This window comes from Oncorhynchus tshawytscha, linkage group LG30 (genome assembly GCF_018296145.1).
Source record: "Oncorhynchus tshawytscha isolate Ot180627B linkage group LG30, Otsh_v2.0, whole genome shotgun sequence".
Lineage (NCBI taxonomy): Eukaryota > Metazoa > Chordata > Actinopteri > Salmoniformes > Salmonidae > Oncorhynchus > Oncorhynchus tshawytscha.
The window spans coordinates 45,985,288-46,013,269 of NC_056458.1; the positions used below are offsets into that span (position 1 = coordinate 45,985,288).

A 27,982-nucleotide genomic window follows, 5' to 3' on the forward strand; every position below is an offset into this window, starting at 1 on the left:
GGCTTCCCTGATGATTTATATCCCTTGGCTTCCCTGGTGATTTATATCCCTTGGCTTCCCTGGTGATTTATATCCCTTGGCTTCCCAGATTATTTATATCCCAAGGCTTCTCTGATGATTTATATCCCTTGGCTTCCCTGGTGATTTATATCCCAAGGCTTCCCTGGTGATTTATATCCCATGGCTTCCCTGATGATTCATATCCCAAGGCTTCCCTGATGATTTATATCCCAAGGCTTCCCTGATGATTCAAATCCATTCGCTTCCCTGATGATTTAAATCCCTTGGCTTCACTGATGATTTAAATCCCTTGGCTTCCCTGATGATTTATATCCCTTGGCTTCCCTGGTGATTTATATCCCTTGTCTTCCCTGATGATTAATATCCCTTGTCTTCCCAGATGATTAATATCCCTTGGCTTCCCTGATGATTAATATCCCTTGGCTTCCCTGATGATTAATATCCCTTGGCTTCCCTGATGATTTATATCCCTTGGCTTCCCTGATGTTTTATATTCCTTGGCTTCCCTGATGATTTATATCCCTGGTGATTTATATCCCTTGGCTTCCCTGGTGATTTATATCCCTTGTCTTCCTTGATGATTAATATCCCTTGTCTTTGATTAATATCCCTTGGCTTCCCTGATGATTTATATCCCTTGGCTTCCCTGATGATTTATATCCCTTGGCTTCCCTGGTGATTTATATCCCTTGGCTTCCCTGATGTTTTATATTCCTTGGCCCTTGATTTATATCCCTTGGCTTCCCTGGTGATTTATATCCCTTGGCTTCCCTGGTGATTTATATCCCTTGGCTTCCCTGGTGATTTATATCCCTTCCCTGGTGATTTATATCCCTTGGCTTCCCTGATGATTTATATCCCTTGGCTTCCCTGATGATTTATATCCCTTGGCTTCCCTGGTGATTTATATCCCTTGGCTTCCCAGATTATTTATATCCCAAGGCTTCTCTGATGATTTATATCCCTTGGCTTCCCTGGTGATTTATATCCCAAGGCTTCCCTGGTGATTTATATCCCATGGCTTCCCTGATGATTCATATCCCAAGGCTTCCCTGATGATTTATATCCCAAGGCTTCCCTGATGATTCAAATCCATTGGCTTCCCTGATGATTTAAATCCCTTGGCTTCACTGATGATTTAAATCCCTTGGCTTCCCTGATGATTTATATCCCTTGGCTTCCCTGATGATTTATATCCCTTGGCTTCCCTGATGATTTATATCCCTTGGTTTCCCTGATGATTTATATCCCTTGGCTTCCCTGGTGATTTATATCCCTTGTCTTCCCAGATGATTTATATCCCTTGGCTTCCCTGATGATTTATATCCCTTGGCTTCCCTGATGATTAATATCCCTTGTCTTCCCAGATGATTAATATCCCTTGGCTTCCCTGGTGATTTTTATCCCTTGGCTTCCCTGATGATTCATATCCCTTGGCTTCCCTGATGATGTATATCCCTTGTCTTCCCTGATGATTAATATCCCTTGGCTTCCCTGGTGATTTATATCCCTTGGCTTCCCAGATTATTTATATCCCAAGGCTTCTCTGATGATTTATATCCCTTGGCTTCCCTGGTGATTTATATCCCAAGGCTTCCCTGGTGATTTATATCCCATGGCTTCCCTGATGATTCATATCCCAAGGCTTCCCTGATGATTTATATCCCAAGGCTTCCCTGATGATTCAAATCCATTGGCTTCCCTGATGATTTAAATCCCTTGGCTTCACTGATGATTTAAATCCCTTGGCTTCCCTGATTATTTATATCCCTTGTCTTCCCAGATGATTTATATCCCTTGGCTTCCCTGATGATTTATATCCCTTGGCTTCCCTGATGATTAATATCCCTTGTCTTCCCAGATGATTAATATCCCTTGGCTTCCTGGTGATTTTTATCCCTTGGCTTCCCTGATGATTCATATCCCTTGGCTTCCCTGATGATTTATATCCCTTGTCTTCCCTGATGATTAATATCCCTTGGCTTCCCTGATGATTTATATCCCTTGTCTTCCCTGATGATGTATATCCCTTGGCTTCCCTGAGGATTTATATCCCTTGGCTTCCCTGGTGATTTATATCCCTTGTCTTCCCAGATGATTTATATCCCTTGGCTTCCCTGATGATTTATATCCCTTGGCTTCCCTGATGATTAATATCCCTTGTCTTCCCAGATGATTAATATCCCTTGGCTTCCCTGGTGATTTTTATCCCTTGGCTTCCCTGATGATTCATATCCCTTGGCTTCCCTGATGATGTATATCCCTTGTCTTCCCTGATGATTAATATCCCTTGGCTTCCCTGGTGATTTATATCCCTTGGCTTCCCAGATTATTTATATCCCAAGGCTTCTCTGATGATTTATATCCCTTGGCTTCCCTGGTGATTTATATCCCAAGGCTTCCCTGGTGATTTATATCCCATGGCTTCCCTGATGATTCATATCCCAAGGCTTCCCTGATGATTTATATCCCAAGGCTTCCCTGATGATTCAAATCCATTGGCTTCCCTGATGATTTAAATCCCTTGGCTTCACTGATGATTTAAATCCCTTGGCTTCCCTGATGATTTATATCCCTTGTCTTCCCAGATGATTTATATCCCTTGGCTTCCCTGATGATTTATATCCCTTGGCTTCCCTGATGATTAATATCCCTTGTCTTCCCAGATGATTAATATCCCTTGGCTTCCCTGGTGATTTTTATCCCTTGGCTTCCCTGATGATTCATATCCCTTGGCTTCCCTGATGATTTATATCCCTTGTCTTCCCTGATGATTAATATCCCTTGGCTTCCCTGATGATTTATATCCCTTGTCTTCCCTGATGATGTATATCCCTTGGCTTCCCTGATGATTTATATCCCTTGGCTTCCCTGATGATTAATATCCCTTGGCTTCCCTGGTGATTTATATCCCTTGGCTTCCCTGATGATTAATATCCCTTGTCTTCCCAGATGATTAATATCCCTTGGCTTCCCTGGTGATTTATATCCCTTGGCATCCCTGGTGATTTATATCCCTTGGCTTCCCTGATGATTTATATGCCTTGTCTTCCCTGATGATTAATATCCCTTGTCTTCCCAGATGATTAATATCCCTTGGCTTCCCTGATGATTAATATCCCTTGGCTTCCCTGATGATTAATATCCCTTGGCTTCCCTGATGATTTATATCCCTTTGCTTCCCTGATGTTTTATATTCCTTGGCTTCCCTGATGATTTATATCCCTTGGCTTCCCTGGTGATTTATATCCCTTGGCTTCCCTGGTGATTTATATCCCTTGGCTTCCCTGGTGATTTATATCCCTTGGCTTCCCTGATGATTTATATCCCTTGGCTTCCCTGGTGATTTATATCCCTTGGCTTCCCTGGTGATTTATATCCCTTGGCTTCCCAGATGATTTATATCCCAAGGCTTCTCTGATGAATTATATCCCTTGTCTTCCCAGATGATTAATATCCCTTGGCTTCCCTGATGACTTATATCCCTTGCCTTCCCTGATGATTTATATCCCTTGGCTTACCTGGTGATTTTTATCCCTTGGCTTCCCTGATGATTCATATCCCTTGGCTTCACTGATGATTTATATCCCTTGGCTTCCCTGATGATTTATATCCCTTGGCTTCCCTGATGATTAATATCCCTTGTCTTCCCTGATGATTCATATCCCTTGGCTTCCCTGATGATTCATATCCCTTGGCTTCCCTGATGATTTATATCCCTTGGCTTCCCTGATGTTTTATATTCATTGGCTTCCTGATGATTTATATCCCTTGGCTTCCCTGGTGATTTATATCCCTTGGCTTCCCTGGTGATTTATATCCCTTGGCTTCCCTGGTGATTTATATCCCTTGGCTTCCCTGGTGATTTATATCCCTTGGCTTCCCTGATGATTTATATCCATTGGCTTCCCTGGTGATTTATATCCCTTGGCTTCCCTGGTGATTTATATCCCTTGTCTTCCCAGATGATTTATATCCCAAGGCTTCTCTGATGATTTATATCGCTTGTCTTCCCAGATGATTAATATCCCTTGGCTTCCCTGATGACTTATATCCCTTGCCTTCCCTGATTATTTATATCCCTTGGCTTCCCTGGTGATTTCTATCCCTTGGCTTCCCTGATGATTCATATCCCTTGGCTTCCCTGATGATTTATATCCCTTTTCTTCCCAAATGATTAATATCCCTTGGCTTCCCTGGTGATTTATATCCCTTGGCTTCCCTGGTGATTTATATCCCTTGGCTTCCCTGATGATTAATATCCCTTGTCTTCCCAGATGATTAATATCCCTTGGCTTCCCTGGTGATTTATATCCCTTGGCTTCCCTGGTGATTTATATCCCTTGGCATCCCTGATGATTTATATCCCTGGTCTTCCCTGATGATTAATATCCCTTGGCTTCCCTGATGATTAATATCCCTTGGCTTCCCTGATGATTAATATCCCTTGGCTTCCCTGATGATTTATATCCCTGGTCTTCCCAGATGATTTATATCCCAAGGCTTCTCTGATGATTTATATCCCTTGTCTTCCCAGATGATTAACATCCCTTGGCTTCCCTGATGACTTATATCCCTTGCCTTCCCTGATTATTTATATCCCTTGGCTTCCTGAGGATTTTTATCCCTTGGCTTCCCTGATGATTCATATCCCTTGGCTTCCCTGATGATTTATATCCCTTGTCTTCCCTGATGATTTATATCCCTTGGCTTCCCTGATGATTTATATCCCTTGGCTTCCTGATGATTTATATCCCTTGGCTTCCCTGATGATTTATATCCCTTGGCTTCCCTGATGATTTATATCCCTTGTCTTCCCTGATGATTTATATCCCTTGGCTTCCCTGATGATTTATATCCCTTGTCTCCCTGATGATTAATATCCATTGGCTTCCCTGGTGATTTAAATCCCTTGGCTTCACTGATGATTTAAATCCCTTGCCTTCCCTGATGATTTATATCCCTTGTCTTCCCTGATGATTTATATCCCTTGGCTTCCCTGATGATTTATATCCCTTGGCTTCCCTGATGATTAATATCCCTTGTCTTCCAAGATGATTAATATCCCTTGGCTTCCCTGGTGATTTTTATCCCTTGGCTTCCCTGATGATTCATATCCCTTGGCTTCACTGATGATTTAAATCCCTTGGCTTCCCTGATGATTTATATCCCTTGTCTTCCCAGATGATTTATATCCCTTGGCTTCCCTGATGATTTATATCCCTTGGCTTCCCTGATGATTAATATCCCTTGTCTTCCAAGATGATTAACATCCCTTGGCTTCCCTGATGACTTATATCCCTTGCCTTCCCTGATTATTTATATCCCTTGGCTTCCCTGAGGATTTTTATCCCTTGGCTTCCCTGATGATGTATATCCCTTGTCTTCCCTGATGATTAATATCCCTTGGCTTCCCTGGTGATTTATATCCCTTGGCTTCCCAGATTATTTATATCCCAAGGCTTCTCTGATGATTTATATCCCTTGGCTTCCCTGGTGATTTATATCCCAAGGCTTCCCTGGTGATTTATATCCCATGGCTTCCCTGATGATTCATATCCCAAGGCTTCCCTGATGATTTATATCCCAAGGCTTCCCTGATGATTTATATCCATTGGCTTCCCTGATGATTTATATCCCTTGGCTTCCCTGATGATTTAAATCCCTTGGCTTCCTGATGATTTATATCCCTTGTCTTCCCAGATGATTTATATCCCTTGGCTTCCCTGGTGATTTATATCCCTTGGCTTCCCTGATGATTTATATCCCTTGTCTTCCAAGATGATTTATATCCCTTGGCTTCCCTGGTGATTTTTATCCCTTGGCTTCCCTGATGATTTATATCCCTTGGCTTCCCTGATGATTTATATCCCTTGTCTTCCCTGATGATTAATATCCCTTGTCTTCCCTGATGATTTATATCCCTTGTCTTCCCTGATGATTATATCCCTTGGCTTCCCTGATGATTTATATCCCTTGGCTTCCCTGATGATTAATATCCCTTGGCTTCCTGGTGATTTATATCCCTTGGCTTCCCTGATGATTAATATCCCTTGTCTTCCCAGATGATTAATATCCCTTGGCTTCCTGGTGATTTATATCCCTTGGCATCCCTGGTGATTTATATCCCTTGGCATCCCTGATGATTTATATGCCTTGTCTTCCCTGATGATTAATATCCCTTGTCTTCCCAGATGATTAATATCCCTTGGCTTCCCTGATGATTAATATCCCTTGGCTTCCCTGATGATTAATATCCCTTGGCTTCCTGATGATTTATATCCCTTTGCTTCCCTGATGTTTTATATTCCTTGGCTTCCCTGATGATTTATATCCCTTGGCTTCCCTGGTGATTTATATCCCTTGGCTTCCCTGGTGATTTATATCCCTTGGCTTCCCTGGTGATTTATATCCCTTGGCTTCCCTGATGATTTATATCCCTTGGCTTCCCTGGTGATTTATATCCCTTGGCTTCCCTGGTGATTTATATCCCTTGGCTTCCCAGATGATTTATATCCCAAGGCTTCTCTGATGAATTATATCCCTTGTCTTCCCAGATGATTAATATCCCTTGGCTTCCCTGATGACTTATATCCCTTGCCTTCCCTGATGATTTATATCCCTTGGCTTCCCTGGTGATTTTTATCCCTTGGCTTCCCTGATGATTCATATCCCTTGGCTTCACTGATGATTTATATCCCTTGGCTTCCCTGATGATTTATATCCCTTGGCTTCCCTGATGATTAATATCCCTTGTCTTCCCTGATGATTCATATCCCTTGGCTTCCCTGATGATTCATATCCCTTGGCTTCCCTGATGATTTATATCCCTTGGCTTCCCTGATGTTTTATATTCATTGGCTTCCCTGATGATTTATATCCCTTGGCTTCCCTGGTGATTTATATCCCTTGGCTTCCCTGGTGATTTATATCCCTTGGCTTCCCTGGTGATTTATATCCCTTGGCTTCCCTGGTGATTTATATCCCTTGGCTTCCCTGATGATTTATATCCATTGGCTTCCCTGGTGATTTATATCCCTTGGCTTCCCTGGTGATTTATATCCCTTGTCTTCCCAGATGATTTATATCCCAAGGCTTCTCTGATGATTTATATCGCTTGTCTTCCCAGATGATTAATATCCCTTGGCTTCCCTGATGACTTATATCCCTTGCCTTCCCTGATTATTTATATCCCTTGGCTTCCCTGGTGATTTCTATCCCTTGGCTTCCCTGATGATTCATATCCCTTGGCTTCCCTGATGATTTATATCCCTTTTCTTCCCAAATGATTAATATCCCTTGGCTTCCCTGGTGATTTATATCCCTTGGCTTCCCTGGTGATTTATATCCCTTGGCTTCCCTGATGATTAATATCCCTTGTCTTCCCAGATGATTAATATCCCTTGGCTTCCCTGGTGATTTATATCCCTTGGCTTCCCTGGTGATTTATATCCCTTGGCATCCCTGATGATTTATATCCCTGGTCTTCCCTGATGATTAATATCCCTTGGCTTCCCTGATGATTAATATCCCTTGGCTTCCCTGATGATTAATATCCCTTGGCTTCCCTGATGATTTATATCCCTGGTCTTCCCAGATGATTTATATCCCAAGGCTTCTCTGATGATTTATATCCCTTGTCTTCCCAGATGATTAACATCCCTTGGCTTCCCTGATGACTTATATCCCTTGCCTTCCCTGATTATTTATATCCCTTGGCTTCCCTGAGGATTTTTATCCCTTGGCTTCCCTGATGATTCATATCCCTTGGCTTCCCTGATGATTTATATCCCTTGTCTTCCCTGATGACTTATATCCCTTGCCTTCCCTGGTGATTTATATCCCTTGGCTTCCCTGAGGATTTTTATCCCTTGGCTTCCCTGATGATTCATATCCCTTGGCTTCCCTGATGATTTATATCCCTTGGCTTCCCTGATGATTTATATCCCTTGTCTTCCCAGATGATTAATATCCCTTGGCTTCCCTGGTGATTAATATCCCTTGGCTTCCCTGATGACTTATATCCCTTGCCTTCCCTGATGATTTATATCCCTTGGCTTCCCTGGTGATTTTTATCCCTTGGCTTCACTGATGATTCATATCCCTTGGCTTCCCTGATGATTTATATCCCTTGTCTTCCCAGATGATTTATATCCCTTGGCTTCCCTGGTGATTTTTATCCCTTGGCTTCCCTGATGATTCATATCCCTTGGCTTCCCTGATGATTTATATCCCTTGTCTTCCCAGATGATTTATATACCTTGGCTTCCCTGATGATTTATATCCCTTGTCTTCCCTGATGATGTATATCCCTTGGCTTCCCTGATGATTTATATCCCTTGGCTTCCCTGATGATTAATATCCCTTGGCTTCCTGGTGATTTATATCCCTTGGCTTCCCTGATGATTAATATCCCTTGTCTTCCCAGATGATTAATATCCCTTGGCTTCCCTGGTGATTTATATCCCTTGGCATCCCTGGTGATTTATATCCCTTGGCTTCCCTGATGATTTATATGCCTTGTCTTCCCTGATGATTAATATCCCTTGTCTTCCCAGATGATTAATATCCCTTGGCTTCCCTGATGATTTATATCCCTTGGCTTCCCTGATGATTTATATCCCTTGCCTTCCCTGATGATTAATATCCCTTGCCTTCCCTGATGATTTATATCCCTTGGCTTCCCTGATGTTTTATATTCCTTGGCTTCCCTGATGATTTATATCCCTTGGCTTCCCTGGTGATTAATATCCCTTGGCTTCCCTGATGATTTATATCCCTGGTCTTCCCAGATGATTTATATCCCAAGGCTTCTCTGATGATTTATATCCCTTGTCTTCCCAGATGATTAACATCCCTTGGCTTCCCTGATGACTTATATCCCTTGCCTTCCCTGATTATTTATATCCCTTGGCTTCCCTGAGGATTTTTATCCCTTGGCTTCCCTGATGATTCATATCCCTTGGCTTCCCTGATGATTTATATCCCTCGTCTTCCCTGATGATTTATATCCCTTGGCTTCCCTGATGATTTATATACCTTGGCTTCCCTGATGATTAATATCCCTTGTCTTCCCTGATGATTTATATCCCTTGGCTTCCCTGATGATTAATATCCCTTGTCTTCCCAGATGATTAATATCCCTTGGCTTCCCTGGTGATGTATATCCCTTGGCTTCCCTGGTGATTTATATCCCTTGGCTTCCCTGATGATTAATATCCCTTGTCTTCCCAGATGATTAATATCCCTTGGCTTCCCTGGTGATTTATATCCCTTGGCATCCCTGGTGATTTATATCCCTTGGCTTCCCTGATGATTTATATCCCTGGTCTTCCCTGATGATTAATATCCCTTGTCTTCACAGATGATTAATATCCCTTGGCTTCCCTGATGATTAATCTCCCTTGGCTTCCCTGATGATTAATATCCCTTGGCTTCCCTGATGATTTATATCCCTTGGCTTCCCTGATGATTTATATCCCTTGGCTTCCCTGGTAATTTATATCCCTTGGCTTCCCTGGTGATTTATATCCCTTGGCTTCCCTGATGATTTATATCCCTTGGCTTCCCTGATGATTAATATCCCTTGTCTTCCCAGATGATTAATATCCCTTGGCTTCCCTGGTGATTTATATCCCTTGGCATCCCTGGTGATTTATATCCCTTGGCTTCCCTGATGATTTATATCCCTTGGCTTCCCTGATGATTAATATCCCTTGTCTTCCCAGATGATTAATATCCCTTGGCTTCCCAGATGATTTATATCCCAAGGCTTCCCTGATGATTTATATCCCATGGCTTCCCTGATGATTCATATCCCAAGGCTTCCCTGATGATTTATATCCCAAGGCTTCCCTGATGATTTAAATCCCTTGGCTTCCCTGATGATTTAAATCCCTTGGCTTCACTGATGATTTAAATCCCTTGGCTTCCCTGATGATTTATATCCCTTGGCTTCCCTGGTGATTTATATCCCTTGGCTTCCCTGATGATTTATATCCCTTGGCTTCCCTGATGATTAATATCCCTTGTCTTCCCAGATGATTAATATCCCTTGGCTTCCCTGGTGATTTATATCCCTTGGCTTCCCTGGTGATTTATATCCCTTGGCTTCCCTGATGATTTATATCCCTTGTCTTCCTGATGATTTATATCCCTTGTCTTCCCAGATGATTAATATCCCTTGGCTTCCCTGATGATTTATATCCCTTGGCTTCCCTGATGTTTTATATCCCTTGGCTTCCCTGATGATTTATATCCCTTGGCTTCCCTGGTTATTTATATCCCTTGGCTTCCCTGGTGATTTATATCCCTTGGCTTCCCTGGTGATTTATATCCCTTGTCTTCCCAGATGATTAACATCCCTTGGCTTCCCTGATGACTTATATCCCTTGCCTTCCCTGATTATTTATATCCCTTGGCTTCCCTGAGGATTTTTATCCCTTGGCTTCCCTGATGATTCATATCCCTTGGCTTCCCTGATGATTTATATCCCTTGTCTTCCCAGATGATTTAAATCCCTTGGCTTCCCTGATGATTTAAATCCCTTGGCTTCCCTGATTATTTATATCCCTTGGCTTCCCTGATGATTTATATCCCTTGGCTTCCCTGATGATTTATATCCCTTGGCTTTCCTGATGATTTATATCCCTTTGCTTCCCTGCTGATTTATATCCCTTGGATTCCCTGGTGATTTATATCCCTTGTCTTCCCAGATTATTTATATCCCTTGGCTTCCCTGATGATTTATATCCCTTGTCTTCCCAGATGATTTATATCCCTTGGCTTCCCTGATGATTATATCCCTTGGCTTCCCTGATGATTTATATCCTTTGGCCTCCCTGATGATTTATATCCCTTGGGTTCCCTGATGACTTATATCCCTTGGCTTCCCTGATGATTTATATCCCTTGGCTTCCCTGATGATTTATATCCCTTGTCTTCCCAGATGATTTATATACCTTGGCTTCCCTGATGATTTATATCCCTTGGCTTCCCTGATGATTTATATCCCTTCCCTGGTGATTTATATCTCTTGGCTTCCCTGGTGATTTATATCCCTTGGCTTCCCTGGTGATTTATATCCCTTGGCTTCCCTGGTGATTTATATCCCTTGGCTTCCCTGGTGATTTATATCCCTTGGCTTCCCTGGTGATTTATATCCCTTGGCTTCCCTGGTGATTTATATCCCTTGGCTTCCCTGATGATTTATATCCCTTGGCTTCCCTGATGATTTATATCCCTTGTCTTCCCAGATGATTAATATCCCTTGGCTTCCCTGGTGATGTATATCCCTTGGCTTCCCTGGTGATTTATATCCCTTGGCTTCCCTGATGATTAATATCCCTTGTCTTCCCAGATGATTAATATCCCTTGGCTTCCCTGGTGATTTATATCCCTTGGCATCCCTGGTGATTTATATCCCTTGGCTTCCCTGATGATTTATATCCCTGGTCTTCCCTGATGATTAATATCCCTTGTCTTCCCAGATGATTAATATCCCTTGGCTTCCCTGATGATTAATCTCCCTTGGCTTCCCTGATGATTAATATCCCTTGGCTTCCCTGATGATTTATATCCCTTGGCTTCCCTGATGATTTATATCCCTTGGCTTCCCTGGTAATTTATATCCCTTGGCTTCCCTGGTGATTTATATCCCTTGGCTTCCCTGATGATTTATATCCCTTGGCTTCCCTGATGATTAATATCCCTTGTCTTCCCAGATGATTAATATCCCTTGGCTTCCCTGGTGATTTATATCCCTTGGCATCCCTGGTGATTTATATCCCTTGGCTTCCCTGATGATTTATATCCCTTGGCTTCCCTGATGATTAATATCCCTTGTCTTCCCAGATGATTAATATCCCTTGGCTTCCCAGATGATTTATATCCCAAGGCTTCCCTGATGATTTATATCCCATGGCTTCCTGATGATTCATATCCCAAGGCTTCCCTGATGATTTATATCCCTTGGCTTCCCTGATGATTTAAATCCCTTGGCTTCCCTGATGATTTATATCCCTTGGCTTCCTGATGATTTAAATCCCTTGGCTTCCCTGATGATTTATATCCCTTGGCTTCCCTGGTGATTTATATCCCTTGGCTTCCCTGATGATTTATATCCCTTGGCTTCCCTGATGATTAATATCCCTTGTCTTCCCAGATGATTAATATCCCTTGGCTTCCCTGGTGATTTATATCCCCTGGCTTCCCTGGTGATTTATATCCCTTGGCTTCCCTGATGATTTATATCCCTTGTCTTCACTGATGATTTATATCCCTTGTCTTCCCTGATGATTAATATCCCTTGGCTTCCCTGATGATTTATATCCCTTGGCTTCCCTGATGTTTTATATCCCTTGGCTTCCCTGATGATTTATATCCCTTGGCTTCCCTGGTTATTTATATCCCTTGGCTTCCCTGGTGATTTATATCCCTTGGCTTCCTGGTGATTTATATCCCTTGTCTTCCCAGATGATTAACATCCCTTGGCTTCCCTGATGACTTATATCCCTTGCCTTCCCTGATTATTTATATCCCTTGGCTTCCCTGAGGATTTTTATCCCTTGGCTTCCCTGATGATTCATATCCCTTGGCTTCCCTGATGATTTATATCCTTGTCTTCCCAGATGATTTAAATCCCTTGGCTTCCCTGATGATTTAAATCCCTTGGCTTCCCTGATTATTTATATCCCTTGGCTTCCCTGATGATTTATATCCCTTGGCTTCCCTGATGATTTATATCCCTTGGCTTTCCTGATGATTTATATCCCTTTGCTTCCCTGCTGATTTATATCCCTTGGATTCCCTGGTGATTTATATCCCTTGTCTTCCCAGATTATTTATATCCCTTGGCTTCCCTGATGATTAATATCCCTTGTCTTCCCAGATGATTTATATCCCTTGGCTTCCCTCATGATTTATATCCCTTGGCTTCCCTGATGATTTATATCCCTTGTCTTCCCAGATGATTAATATCCCTTGGCTTCCCTGATGATTAATCTCCCTTGGCTTCCCTGATGATTAATATCCCTTGGCTTCCCTGATGATTTATATCCCTTGGCATCCCTGGTGATTTATATCCCTTGGCTTCCCTGATGATTTATATCCCTGGTCTTCCCTGATGATTAATATCCCTTGTCTTCCCAGATGATTAATATCCCTTGGCTTCCCTGATGATTTATATCCCTTGGCTTCCCTGATGATTAATATCCCTTGGCTTCCCTGATGATTTATATCCCTTGGCTTCCCTGATGATTTATATCCCTTGGCTTCCCTGATGATTTATATCCCTTGGCTTCCCTGGTGATTTATATCCCTTGGCTTCCCTGATGATTTATATCCCTTGGCTTCCCTGATGATTAATATCCCTTGTCTTCCCAGATGATTAATATCCCTTGGCTTCCCTGGTGATTTATATCCCTTGGCATCCCTGGTGATTTATATCCCTTGGCTTCCCTGATGATTTATATCCCTTGGCTTCCCTGATGATTAATATCCCTTGTCTTCCCAGATGATTAATATCCCTTGGCTTCCCAGATGATTTATATCCCAAGGCTTCCCTGATGATTTATATCCCATGGCTTCCCTGATGATTCATATCCCAAGGCTTCCCTGATGATTTATATCCCAAGGCTTCCCTGATGATTTAAATCCCTTGGCTTCCCTGATGATTTAAATCCCTTGGCTTCACTGATGATTTAAATCCCTTGGCTTCCCTGATGATTTATATCCCTTGGCTTCCCTTGTGATTTATATCCCTTGGCTTCCCTGATGATTTATATCCCTTGGCTTCCCTGATGATTAATATCCCTTGTCTTCCCAGATGATTAATATCCCTTGGCTTCCCTGGTGATTTATATCCCCTGGCTTCCCTGGTGATTTATATCCCTTGGCTTCCCTGATGATTTATATCCCTTGTCTTCACTGATGATTTATATCCCTTGTCTTCCCAGATGATTAATATCCCTTGGCTTCCCTGATGATTTATATCCCTTGGCTTCCCTGATGTTTTATATCCCTTGGCTTCCCTGATGATTTATATCCCTTGGCTTCCCTGGTTATTTATATCCCTTGGCTTCCCTGGTGATTTATATCCCTTGGCTTCCCTGGTGATTTATATCCCTTGTCTTCCCAGATGATTAACATCCCTTGGCTTCCCTGATGACTTATATCCCTTGCCTTCCCTGATTATTTATATCCCTTGGCTTCCCTGAGGATTTTTATCCCTTGGCTTCCCTGATGATTCATATCCCTTGGCTTCCCTGATGATTTATATCCCTTGTCTTCCCAGATGATTTAAATCCCTTGGCTTCCCTGATGATTTAAATCCCTTGGCTTCCCTGATTATTTATATCCCTTGGCTTCCCTGATGATTTATATCCCTTGGCTTCCCTGATGATTTATATCCCTTGGCTTTCCTGATGATTTATATCCCTTTGCTTCCCTGCTGATTTATATCCCTTGGATTCCCTGGTGATTTATATCCCTTGTCTTCCCAGATTATTTATATCCCTTGGCTTCCCTGATGATTAATATCCCTTGTCTTCCCAGATGATTTATATCCCTTGGCTTCCCTCATGATTTATATCCCTTGGCTTCCCTGATGATTTATATCCTTTGGCCTCCCTGATGATTTATATCCCTTGGGTTCCCTGATGACTTATATCCCTTGGCTTCCCTGATGATTTATATCCCTTGGCTTCCCTGATGATTTATATCCCTTGTCTTCCCAGATGATTTATATACCTTGGCTTCCCTGATGATTTATATCCCTTGGCTTCCCTGATGATTTATATCCCTTGGCTTCCCTGGTGATTTATATCCTTGGCTTCCCTGGTGATTTATATCCCTTGGCTTCCCTGGTGATTTATATCCCTTGGCTTCCCTGGTGATTTATATCCCTTGGCTTCCCTGGTGATTTATATCCCTTGGCTTCCCTGGTGATTTATATCCCTGGCTTCCCTGATTTATATCCCTTGGCTTCCCTGGTGATTTATATCCCTTTGGCTTGGCTTCCCTGATGATTTATATCCCAAGGCTTCCCAGATGATTTATATCCCTTGGCTTCCCTGGTGATTTATATCCCTTGGCTTCCCTGGTGATTTATATCCCTTGGCTTCCCTGGTGATTTATATCCCTTGGCTTCCCAGATGATTTATATCCCAAGGCTTCCCAGATGATTTATATCCCTTGGCTTCTCTGATGATTTATATCACAAGGCTTCCCTGGTGATTTATATCCCAAGGCTTCCCTGGTGATTTATATCCCTTGGCTTCCCTGATTATTTATATCCCTTGGCTTCCCTGATTATTTATATCCCTTGGCTTCCCTGATGATGTATATCCCTTGGCTTCCCTGATTATTTATATCCCTTGGCTTCCCTGATGATTTATATCCCTTGGCTTCCCTGATGATTTGGAGGCGCTGATAGCTTTATCCAACTATTTACAGTTAAATGTTTCCCTCTGTTACCTGTTCAATCAGTTCATGTACAATTGACATAACTGACTCTTAGTAAGTTTGTTGTTGATAGTATGTTACTTAACAGTTTTAGTTGATTGACAGGTTCAGTAGAAGCCTCAATACTTTAAGAATAAAGAAGTGTTGCATTCTTATACTCTTATACTCTGTTTCCATGGTTTCCCTCCACAAGGTGAGCCTGAGCACATTCCCAGAGGAGGTTCCACATCCACCCCTCCACACAGGGCTGACTGGCCCAGTCCACACACATCCACCCCTCCACACAGGGCTGACTGGCCCAGCCCACACACATCCACCCCTCCACACAGGGCTGACTGGCCCAGTCCACACACATCCACCCCTCCACACAGGGCTGACTGGCCCAGTCCACACACATCCACCCCTCCACACAGGGCTGACTGGCCCAGCCCACACACATCCACCCCTCCACACAGGGCTGACTGGCCCAGTCCACACACATCCACCCCTCCACACAGGGCTGACTGGCCCAGTCCACACACATCCACCCCTCCACACAGGGCTGACTGGCCCAGCCCACACACATCCACCCCTCCACACAGGGCTGACTGGCCCAGCCCACACACATCCACCCCTCCACACAGGGCTGACTGGCCCAGTCCACACATCCACCCCTCCACACAGGGCTGACTGGCCCAGTCCACACATCCACCCCTCCACACAGGGCTGACTGGCCCAGTCCACACACATCCACCCCTCCACACAGGGCTGACTGGCCCAGTCCACACACAACCACCCCTCCACACAGGGCTGACTGGCCCAGTCCACACACATCCACCCCTCCACACAGGGCTGACTGGCCCAGTCCACACATCCACCCCTCCACACAGTGGTGACTGGCCCAGTCCACACACATCCACCCCTCCACACAGGGCTGACTGGCCCAGTCCACACACATCCACCCCTCCACACAGGGCTGACTGGCCCAGTCCACACAGACCACCAACACCTGGATCCGTCCGCAGCAGCAGCCATGATGAAACCTTCCTCCATGGACCCTGCCCCAACCCCGAGGCAAGCCAGCCTCAGCACCTCTCCGCCCCACGTCCCAGCAGAAAGCCCCCCACAGACAGACCAGACAGACGTCTCCCCACCAGGCAAGAAAAAGAATGGCTTGTTCTCTAAAGGGAAGAAGCTTTTCAAGAAGCTGGGATCCAGCAAGAAGGATTGAAACTTGGGACATTTACCAACTCATTGCAGTTTTTGTTGAAAACACTTTTATATTATTATCAGTCTTGGTTGTCTTGAACTATGCTGTTAGTTTAGTTGTAATATTCAGTAACTATGGATACACTAAGCTATTATACAGCTGAAAACATCTCTTCGATATAATACTATTAGACCAGCTGGCAATATGTGGAGCGTATTTTGGGTGTATCTGAAGTGGCACCCTATTCTCTAAATAGTGCACTACTATAGCACCCTATTCCCTATATAGTGCACTATTATAGCACCCTATTCCCTATATAGTGTACTACTATAGCACCCTATCCCCTATATAGTGTACTACTATAGCACCCTATTCCCTATATAGTGCACTACTATAGCACCCTATTCCCTATATAGTGCACTACTATAGCACCCTATTCCCTATTTAGTGCACTACTATAGCACCCTATTCCCTATATAGTGCACTATTATAGCACCCTATTCCCTATATAGTGCACTACTATAGCACCCTATTCCCTATATAATGCACTACTATAGCACCCTATTCCCTATATAGTGCACTATTATAGCACCCTATTCCCTATATAGTGCACTACTATAGCACCCTATTCCCTATATAGTGCACTACTATAGCACCCTATTCCCTATATAATGCACTACTATAGCACCCTATTCCCTATATAGTTCACTATTATAGCACCCTATTCCCTATATAGTGCACTACTATAGCACCCTATTCCCTATATAGTGCACTACTATAGCACCTATTCCCTATATAGTGCACTACTATAGCACCTATTCCCTATATAGTGCACTACTATAGCACCCTATTCCTATATAATGCACTACTATAGCACCCTATTCCCTATATAGTTCACTATTATAGCACCCTATTCCCTATATAGTGCACTACTATAGCACCCTATTCCCTATATAGTGCACTACTATAGCACCCTATTCCCTATATAGTGCACTACTATAGCACCCTATTCCCTATATAGTGCACTACTATAGCATCCTATTCCCTATTTAGTGCACTACTATAGCACCCTATTCCCTATTTAGTGCACTACTTTGGGAATAGGGAGACATTTCAGATGCAACCATTGCCGTATATGAGACGTGATGGCATCAATTGAGCGCGTGTTAATGAGCACGTTGAAGTATTTCAGCTCCTAACCTGTTCTGTGCATTACAGACTTTCTCTGAATACCCACTGATTCCATGATAACCTTTAGTAGTCCACTCTGTGAGGGGTTTCTCCTTCACCTTCATCTGACAGTATTATCTAGAAGGATTTGGTCAGATACTGATGTTAAAAATGGTGCTCTAGACTTTCATTTAGACTCTGCATCGTTGGCTTGGAGAGGCATCATGTCCAGGCTACGCTCCAACCACTGTCAGTTTAAACTGAGAGGACGGGCTTGGAGAGGCATCATGTCCAGGCTACGCTCCAACCACTGTCCGTTTAAACTGAGAGGACGGGCTTGGAGAGGCATCATGTCCAGGCTACGCTCCAACCACTGTCAGTTTAAACTGAGAGGACGGGCTTGGAGAGGCATCATGTCCAGGCTACGCTCCAACCACTGTCAGTTTAAACTGAGAGGACGGGCTTGGAGAGGCATCATGTCCAGGCTACGCTCCAACCACTGTCAGTTTAAACTGAGAGGACGGGCTTGGAGAGGCATCATGTCCAGGTTACGCTCCAACCACTGTCCGTTTAAACTGAGAGGACGGGCTTGGAGAGGCATCATGTCCAGGCTACGCTCCAACCACTGTCAGTTTAAACTGAGAGGACGGGCTTGGAGAGGCATCATGTCCAGGTTACGCTCCAACCACTGTCAGTTTAAACTGAGAGGACGGGCTTGGAGAGGCATCATGTCCAGGTTACGCTCCAACCACTGTCAGTTTAAACTGAGAGGACGGAAGAGGGTCCCTTCATCTGTCGACTGTTGTCTCTCAACCCTGTCACTTTTCAGATTGATCTGGAATGTATTCTATAATGGATGTATTTTAACATCATTGAGTCTCATATCAAAAGTATTATAACTAGCTAACTATATAACAACAACAAAAATATGCTAATTGTACACTTTGAGTCTTTCACTTGTTGTGAAGATTTCACTACACAGTATAGCTGAATGGAAGTTGTTCCTTTTAACAACAACTGCTTCCATTTCATTACGATTCATAACCAACAAGTCATTTCTTTTAGAGGTTGTTGAAGTTTGGAACGTTTGATATTTAGTGTGTTATGTGACGAGTGTGAGGATGGACAGGCCTTGTGGTCTTCTAAAGTGTGAGGATGGACAGGCCTTGTGGTCTTCTAAAGTGTGAGGATGGACAGGCCTTGTGGTCTTCTAAAGTGTGAGGATGGACAGGCCTTGTGGTCTTCTAAAGTGTGAGGATGGACAGGCCTTGTGGTCTTCTAAAGTGTGAGGATGGACAGGCCTTGTGGTCTTCTAAAGTGTGAGGATGGACAGGCCTTGTGGTCTTCTAAAGTGTGAGGATGGACAGGCCTTGTGGTCTTCTAAAGTGTGAGGATGGACAGGCCTTGTGGTCTTCTAAAGTGTAAGGATGGACAGGCCTTGTGGTATTCTAAATTGTGAGGATGGACAGGCCTTGTGGTCTTCTAAAGTGTGAGGATGGACAGGCCTTGTGGTCTTCTAAAGTGTGAGGATGGACAGGCCTTGTGGTCTTCTAAAGTGTGAGGATGGACAGGCCTTGTGGTCTTCTAAAGTGTGAGGATGGACAGGCCTTGTGGTCTTCTAAAGTGTGAGGATGGACAGGCCTTGTGGTCTTCTAAAGTGTGAGGATGGACAGGCCTTGTGGTCTTCTAAAGTGTGAGGATGGACAGGCCTTGTGGTCTTCTAAAGTGTGAGGATGGACAGGCCTTGTGGTCTTCTAAAGTGTGAGGATGGACAGGCCTTGTGGTCTTCTAAAGTGTGAGGATGGACAGGCCTTGTGGTCTTCTAAAGTGTGAGGATGGACAGGCCTTGTGGTCTTCTAAAGTGTGAGGATGGACAGGCCTTGTGGTCTTCTAAAGTGTGAGGATGGATAGGCCTTGTGATCTTCTAAAGTGTGAGGATGGACAGGCCTTGTGGTCTTCTAAAGTGTGAGGATGGACAGGCCTTGTGGTCTTCTAAAGTGTAAGGATGGACAGGCCTTGTGGTATTCTAAATTGTGAGGATGGACAGGCCTTGTGGTCTTCTAAAGTGTGAGGATGGACAGGCCTTGTGGTCTTCTAAAGTGTGAGGATGGACAGGCCTTGTGGTCTTCTAAAGTGTGAGGATGGACAGGCCTTGTGGTCTTCTAAAGTGTGAGGATGGACAGGCCTTGTGGTCTTCTAAAGTGTGAGGATGGACAGGCCTTGTGGTCTTCTAAAGTGTGAGGATGGACAGGCCTTGTGGTCTTCTAAAGTGTGAGGATGGACAGGCCTTGTGGTCTTCTAAAGTGTGTGTAGATGGAGCCAGACTGAAACTTGTCTATGCCTTGACACAGAACTCATACTCGTGTGTGTGTGTGTGTGTGTGTGTGTGTGTGTGTGTGTGTGTGTGTGTGTGTGTGTGTGTGTGTGTGTGTGTGTGTGTGTGTGTGTGTGTGTGTGTGTGTGTGTGTGTGTGTGATCATGATCATTTCCTGTCACTGTACTGTCATAATATAGTCTTACAGGGTAATATCATCTTACAGGGTACTTTTTCCTCTGTCCGTCTCCATTTTGATTTAGTTGTCTGTTTTTAGGAGTGTTGTAAAGCACAATGAACAAGACTAGCAACTCTTAACAGCATTTAGAAGCATTCATTGTCTACTACCGTGGTTTTCCACCCAACCCATGTTCATTAGCTGCGTTGTGTGTTTAATCCCACCGTCCCATCTGGTATAATATGCAGAAATAGCTCTCTGAAGGTGTCCAAATTATAGATGATGTTTGATACGTTTGTTTTATTAGTTTATTTTAGTTTGTTGTGTTGAGTTACATTTAAATCATTTCTCAGGTAAAACTAGTCTTAGTCACTCGGCTCCGTCTGTGTCGAGCCACCTTGTCTCACTTAAGAGGAAGATTCTTGCCAAAAGACATGAGGTGCTTTGTCTGTTACCATAATGAGGAGACCAAGCATCAAACACCAGGGGTTATGGCAGTGGGCCAAAATAGAGCATAAAACAGAGGTATTTTCTACCTGATAACAGGTCTGTTCTATAGCCCACAGTTCATTCTGCAATATTCTGAACGATGCTTGCAACCCATTGGATTAGCCCCAGCAGAGGGCGGAGTCTACGCACACCTGACTCCAGACATTGGAGGAGTCAAATCTGGGTTTTTTTGATATTCTGAATGTTTTGTTTATTTTTTATTTTTTATTGTATAGTTCAGTGTTGTCAATTAAAAGGGAGAATAACGAATAGCAGAACGAACACGCCAAGTATGAAGGAAGTGTTGATGAGGAGGAGGAGGAGGAGGAGGAGACATCTGTTTCATCACTTGAATAATCCTGAATAGAAGCAGGAATGATGAGGTAGCTGTAGTGTACTGTATGTGTTGGGGGTGTACTTTTAAAGTGGCTGAAAATGTACAGTGGATATTTGATTTCCTTCACGGCCTTTTTATTAATGTACTTCTCTGCTCTAATCTGTAATCAGAAAGCTACTAGCATAAATTATTATTGCAAGCTTTAGGAATGAGCTACTACTACTGCTACAACTGCCCCTGTCTGCCTCTACATAAGCTACATCTAATCTTCTCCAGCTCTCCTATAGGACTTCTTAACCCGTAGCAAGCATTTTAGACAACAGTTTATACATTATACTATTTAGCCTTACAAGACCTTACTTAGTCTTGATACGCTGTTTACACTACTTTGAATACTGACTGCATGCATAATAACAATGTTATCCCATATTCTGCCTTATTTATTATCGTCCTATTTGTGTATTTATGTACAGGTCTCACGTCACTTGTTTTTTGCAACATTTTAGTCGTCTGATTTGGTTGTCGATGCAGTGGAAGCCAAGTGTGGAGTATTATGGCGTTTCAGGAGTAGGTCTGTATGTATCTATTTATGTAAAGCTGTACGTGAATGTAAGCCAGGCACTATGGGGGCTTTGGACTATAAGGTATGAAACAGAGAAGGGAATTTTTGTTGTTGTCTTTCCTAACCTCTATGTTTGCATTCTTTTGAAAACAATGGATGATTTACCTTTTGTATATTAAGGTTTTCATTGCCCGTTTTGGGAAAGCTGTAAACCTGTAAATATGTTTTTTGTTTTTAATTTTGTTCATGTTGTTTTTCCGATGTCTTTTTGCATGTGGAAGCAGTGTTGTTGATTGAGGAACGATAAGTCAGATGTAGTGCACAGAGGGGGGGCGATAAGTCAGATGTAGTGCACAGAGGGGACGATAAGTCAGACGTAGTGCACAGAGGGGACGATAAGTCAGACGTAGTGCACAGAGGGGACGATAAGTCAGACGTAGTGCACAGAGGGGACGATAAGTCAGACGTAGTGCACACAGAGATGGTGCACAGAGGGGACGATAAGTAAGTGCACAGAGATAAGTCAGATGTAGTGCACAGAGGGGACGATAAGTCAGATGTAGTGCACAGAGGGGGACGATAAGTCAGACGTAGTGCACAGAGGGGACGATAAGTCAGATGTAGTGCACAGAGGGACGATAAGTCAGATGTAGTGCACAGAGGGGGACGATAAGTCAGATGTAGTGCACAGAGGGGACGATAAGTCAGATGTAGTGCACAGAGGGATGATAAGTCAGACGTAGTGCACAGAGGGACGATAAGTCAGATGTAGTGCACAGAGGGACGATAAGTCAGACGTAGTGCACAGAGGGGACGATAAGTCAGATGTAGTGCACAGAGGGATGATAAGTCAGATGTAGTGCACAGAGGGGACGATAAGTCAGACGTAGTGCACAGAGGGGGGACGATAAGTCAGACGTAGTGCACAGAGGGGACGATAAGTCAGACGTAGTGCACAGAGGGGGGACGATAAGTCAGACGTAGTGCACAGAGGATTTGTTTGACTTGAAATTGTGGCGATTTCTTTCAATCTGGATCTTTTTACAGGAATAAAGTATATTTTCACATAACAAACAGTTGTGCTGGGGATTTTGTGTTTGACTTTGTGTTACTTTGACTGACCGAAATGCTAATATAGGTAGAATTTAATAGAAAAGACAACATTTTTTTAAAATTTGTATTATTATTTAATGAAGACAAATTTGTCAATACACCCACCAATTATACAGACTTATCAATATACATCATAGATTTTTACATTAAAAGCAGAGAATGATACCACATAGAATGATAATAGCTATTTTACAGGACCAGACCATATACAGTTCAACAAATGTAGTCTTTCCATATCTATTTTTATTTATTTTATTTCACCTTTATTTGACCAGGTAGGCAAGTTGAGAACAAGTTGTAATTTACAATTGCGACCTGGCCAAGATAAAGCAAAGCAGTTCGACACAAACAACAACACAGAGTTACACATGGAGTAAAACAAACATACAGTCAATAATACAGTAGAAACAAGTCTATATACGATGTGAGCAAATGAGGTGAGATAAGGGAGGTAAAGGCAAAAAAAGCCATGGTGGTGAAGTAAATACAATATAGCAAGTAGAACACTGGAATAAAGGAATAAACTGGAATAAACTATAAATTTGAGACATTTAAAACATTTCCATATAAAGTTTGAGACATTTAAAACATTTCCACATTTGAGACATTTAAAACATTTCCATATCTATAGTTTGAGACATGTAAAACATTTCCATATATCTATAGTTTGAGACATTTAAAACATTTCCACATTTAAAACATTTCCCATATATATAGTTTGAGACATTTAAAACATTTCCACATTTAAAACATTTCCCATATATATAGTTTGAGATGTGTAAAACATTTCCATATATATATAGTTTGTGACGTAAATAATTTCCAGTTCACCATTTTAATACACATTCAGTACCAGTCATTGCTAAAAGGCTAAGCATGAGGTCTTTCCAGCTTTGTTCAGTGTTGGGCGGCGTGCACAGCCCATGTGAACTGTAGTCGGTGACACACTGCGCTGCGCACGCCGCCACTATGTAAAACAATGCAGGTTCCTCTTTTTTTCTCATTTCCTGAATGTGGACAGTCTCTCCACTGCAGACGCCATTTTGGCTCCTCTGTCTTTGTCACCGTAGCCAACAGTACACTCATCCATAAAGTAGGAAACACTACACTGTGGCGAGGAGTTTAGTAGTGCTTTCTACTTTATGGATGACTGCACTGTACTTCCGAAGACGACGTCTTTTCTCCTCCGGCTTCGTTCGTTTCTTCTTGTGCACCTGCCTCAAAACTGGTATCCAGACGCACACAACTGCTCTCTCTAACTAACCACACCCAGCCACCGTCTCTCTCTCTCTCTCACACACACACACACACACACACACACACACCTAAACACACACACACACACACACAGCTTAATAAAGAGTAACTATAACATGTAGAATTTGTAAGTTATGAGGAATAATGTAGTTAGTTTCACCTATTTGCGAGAAAATTGAATGCACAGGTTCTTAATTCGAAAGAGTTTTAGCATTGGACAAAGGTATTAGAAATGAAGAGGGGGTAAATAAACGTCTTCTTTCCAACTGAAACTGTGTCCAGAGTCAGTTTCTCCATATGTGGTCTGAACAGAGCAATGCAATTTTACTGATCTAAGATCAGTCTACTAAGGCGTTATCTGGTGGAAGCCATTTTGTCTTGAGTGAGTGAGCTTTTTTTTCACTGAAGACAGGTGATGTAAAAGCGATTTTTGGTCATAGTAACCAACTTTTCATTCGCTTAAATGCAAAACTCTACAAAAATGTACCGAAGTTACTATCCCAGTTTCCGTTTGACAAACTTTTAAAATTCCAAGCGAACATTTTTATGTCGTTTTTTTCTTGTTAGTGTGAAAATCGTCATTCATTCATTTATCTCCTTATAGGTTGAATGTTCACATTAAGACATTGCCGTAGAGAGTGGTTGGACTAGTAACAATGGCCACCATTAGAATTCTCTCTCCCCCCCCCTAACTAAATTTGACCATTTCAATTCTATATCCTAACAAAATAACATAAGAGTTTTACGTAATAAAATAAAAATTGATACTATACCTGACTGAAGGCTCCTTTGTGTAAAAAGCGAAGAGCTTGTCTAGTGGTCTCAGCGCCCAGTGTCTTCTTCCCTCTGTTCTAGAAGAAGTGGCTGAAGAAGAAGTTGTCTCCTTTTTAACCCTCCTCAGCCCACGTGGTACAAACCACAGGAAGAAGTCTAACAGTCACAGCCGCTCTCTCTTTCTTTCTCTCTTTCGCTCTTGCATGTGAAGTTTATCACGCCTACCAGGTCCTACGAAGGAACCCACAACAGCCATGTCATCATCCTCTAGTATACATCTATTCATTGATTGGAAATCAAATCCGTTCTGAATCCACCCTGGTTCCTCAAACTAGGCCTTATTTGAGACATATCCTGTCCTAGCCCCATATCCAACTTTAACTTCTAAACTTTCTTGGCTAAACTTTCTTTGTAGGAAATTAAGGCCAATGGAGGGAAGTGAATGTGCCAAAACACGTCAGTAGACGGTTTTAGTGCATCAACACAGTAATTTCTGAAGTAAACTAACTGACATACCAACTAGGAAACACTAAGGACGCAGTCAGGACTATAGCTCCTGATCACATCTACTATCACCCAAATACTAACACAACCCCACGTTGCTTTCTGTGAAAGACCACCGGAATCCTTTCTGATGTCCCACTTTCTCCTTTCCGTTTGAAACCGGGTATCTGTCCTGTCATCTAGATCCCTTCGTATTGTCGACAACACAGTTACAACATAAAAAGAGAAACTAAAATGTTTCACTGAAGAGAAGAGAGGTCAACTGTGTGTTAGTGTTCATAATGTGTGTGTGCCTCTTCACAGATATATCACGTAGTTCATTTTATAACACGTTATAGCTACAAGAATGACAGGTGATTGTTGTTTTGAGAGTGAAATTTCAACCACAAGATTATGCCATGCTAACCTAATTTCAATGTAGACAAACCTTGTATATAATATGTTGAATTTGTACCTTTAAAACAACATCAGATCTTCAACATTATATCCGCTATCAGAAAAAAAAACTAGAGACAGAGCAGTATCTCCTACTGGAGAAAGAAGCTCTACCGTTTGGTCTCCCATCCAGGATTTTAACCAAACACAGCCCTGCTTAGCTATGATATTTGTCCCCAACTATTACCAATGTGCTATCATGAGAATAATTGTTGAAGGATTTCCACTTCAAAAAGAAATAGATTCACTCCCACTGAGCAAAAAAACTGGTTGACTCAATGTAAGCTTCCACATCAATTCAACCCCTAAAAAATAAATGTGATGATGTTGAAACAACGTGGAAAATTAATTGGATTTTCAAAAAGTCATCAACATAAGGGCATTTCCTTTTAAGGGCATTTCCTTTTAAGGGCATTTCCTTTTAAGGGCATTTCCTTTTAAGGGCATTTCCTTTTAAGGGCATTTCCTTTTAAGGGCATTTCCTTTTCTTCTTCTTTTTACCCAACTTTTGACTTTTTTTGTTTTTTGTTGAATTCACATTGAATTCACATTCGGGTTTAACAGAACAAATGAAATGTAACCATACTTTAACACTATTTAGGCCTATATTTAGGCCTATATCAACAGCTATTGTTTCAATTCAACCCAAAATTCAACAACATAAAAAAGCCAATACAATAGGGCTAGGGTTTCAAGCTCTGGTTGATTAAATATTTCCTGATATTTAGGGATATTGAACTGTGTTTGGTTGTCAAAGCAACCAAATATCAACATTTGAAGGATATGTTTCTTCTGCTTGGATAGTTCCATCTGAAACTTTGACTTAGTCTGGCTTTAATTCCAGTTTGTCTACAAATTAATCATTAATATGTTGGAATCACATCTCAACCAAAAATCTAAGTTAAAGAATAGGACTAAATCAAATTAAACATTTAATGTCCTATTCTTTAACTTAGATTGTCGGTGGATGGAACTATCCAAGAAGATGATCTCCTTCGCGTGTTAAAATTTGGTGGCGTTGTCAACCAAACACAATTCAATATTACTTTTGTAAAACAGAAATGTAGCATAAAGTTATCTTACAAACTAATGTAACATTCAACCTTAAAATGAGTAATACATCCATGGTCACTAGTTACTGTGACTGTAAATGTCTTCTTATGTAATTATGTAAAGCGTGCAGGTTCAAGATATCATGTAACTGGTCTTCGCAGGTCCCTGGAGATTTTCACAACTGTTGTAATGATCTGTGCAGAATCTCAGTTACGGCATTGATCACTTTCACCATGTACTTTTAATGTAATCTCAAGTGTAATCGAGGCCATTTAGCTCTGCTATTATGAAGCACAGTGATAAATAAACAACATAACTGACATATCTATTCCCATTTGAACTTTGCTGTGCTTTTAAACAGTTGAAAGCGCAGTGATAGACATTTGGGTGACAACTAAACCAAACATTGATTTTATTTATTTAACTAGAGAAGTCGGTTAATAACAAATTCTTATTTGCAATGACGGCCTAGGAACAGTGTGTTATCTTTATCTGCCTTGTTCAGAGGCAGAACAAGAGACTTTTACCTTGTCAGCTCAGGGGATTTGATCTAGCAACCTTTTGGTTACTCAACCCAACACTCTAACCACTAGGCTACCTACCGCCCCTACACTCTAACCACTAGACTACCTAACGCCCCTACACTCTAACCACTAGACTACCGCCCCTACACTCTAACCACTAGGCCACCACCGGCCCTACCGGCCCTACACTCTAACCACTAGGCCACCTACCGCCCCTACACTCTAACCACTAGGCCACCTACCGCCCCTACACTCTAACCACTAGACTACCTAACGCCCCTACACTCTAACCACTAGACTACCGCCCCTACACTCTAACCACTAGGCCACCTACCGGCCCTACACTCTAACCACTAGGCCACCTACCGCCCCTACACTCTAACCACTAGGCCACCTACCGCCCCTACACTCTAACCACTAGGCCACCTACCGCCCCCACACTCTAACCACTAGGCCACCTACCGCCCCTACACTCTAACCACTAGGCCACCTACCGCCCCTACACTCTAACCACTAGGCCACCTACCGCCCCTACACTCTAACCACTAGGCCACCTGCCGCCCCTACACTCTAACCACTAGGCCACCTACCGCCCCTACA

At 42.6% G+C, this 27,982-nt stretch overlaps 1 protein-coding gene and 1 long non-coding RNA gene across 2 annotated transcripts in view; one reads left to right on the top strand and one right to left on the bottom strand.

The window, feature by feature from the left end:
- LOC112229071 (peripheral-type benzodiazepine receptor-associated protein 1) overlaps positions 1-15,758 on the top strand; it is a 257,664-nt gene extending 241,906 nt beyond the window's left edge. The window contains 1 exon segment of the mRNA XM_042309192.1: positions 15,677-15,758. The gene's annotated coding sequence lies outside the window, so the exon portion shown is untranslated.
- Positions 15,759-22,885: 7,127 nt separating this feature from the next.
- LOC112239305 lies at positions 22,886-25,074 on the bottom strand. Its single transcript, XR_002951794.2, has 2 exons — positions 24,866-25,074; positions 22,886-24,160 (listed from the first exon to the last, which is right to left on the bottom strand). It is a non-coding gene; the product is annotated as an uncharacterized LOC112239305 (long non-coding RNA).
- Between the last annotated feature and the right edge of the window lie 2,908 nt (positions 25,075-27,982).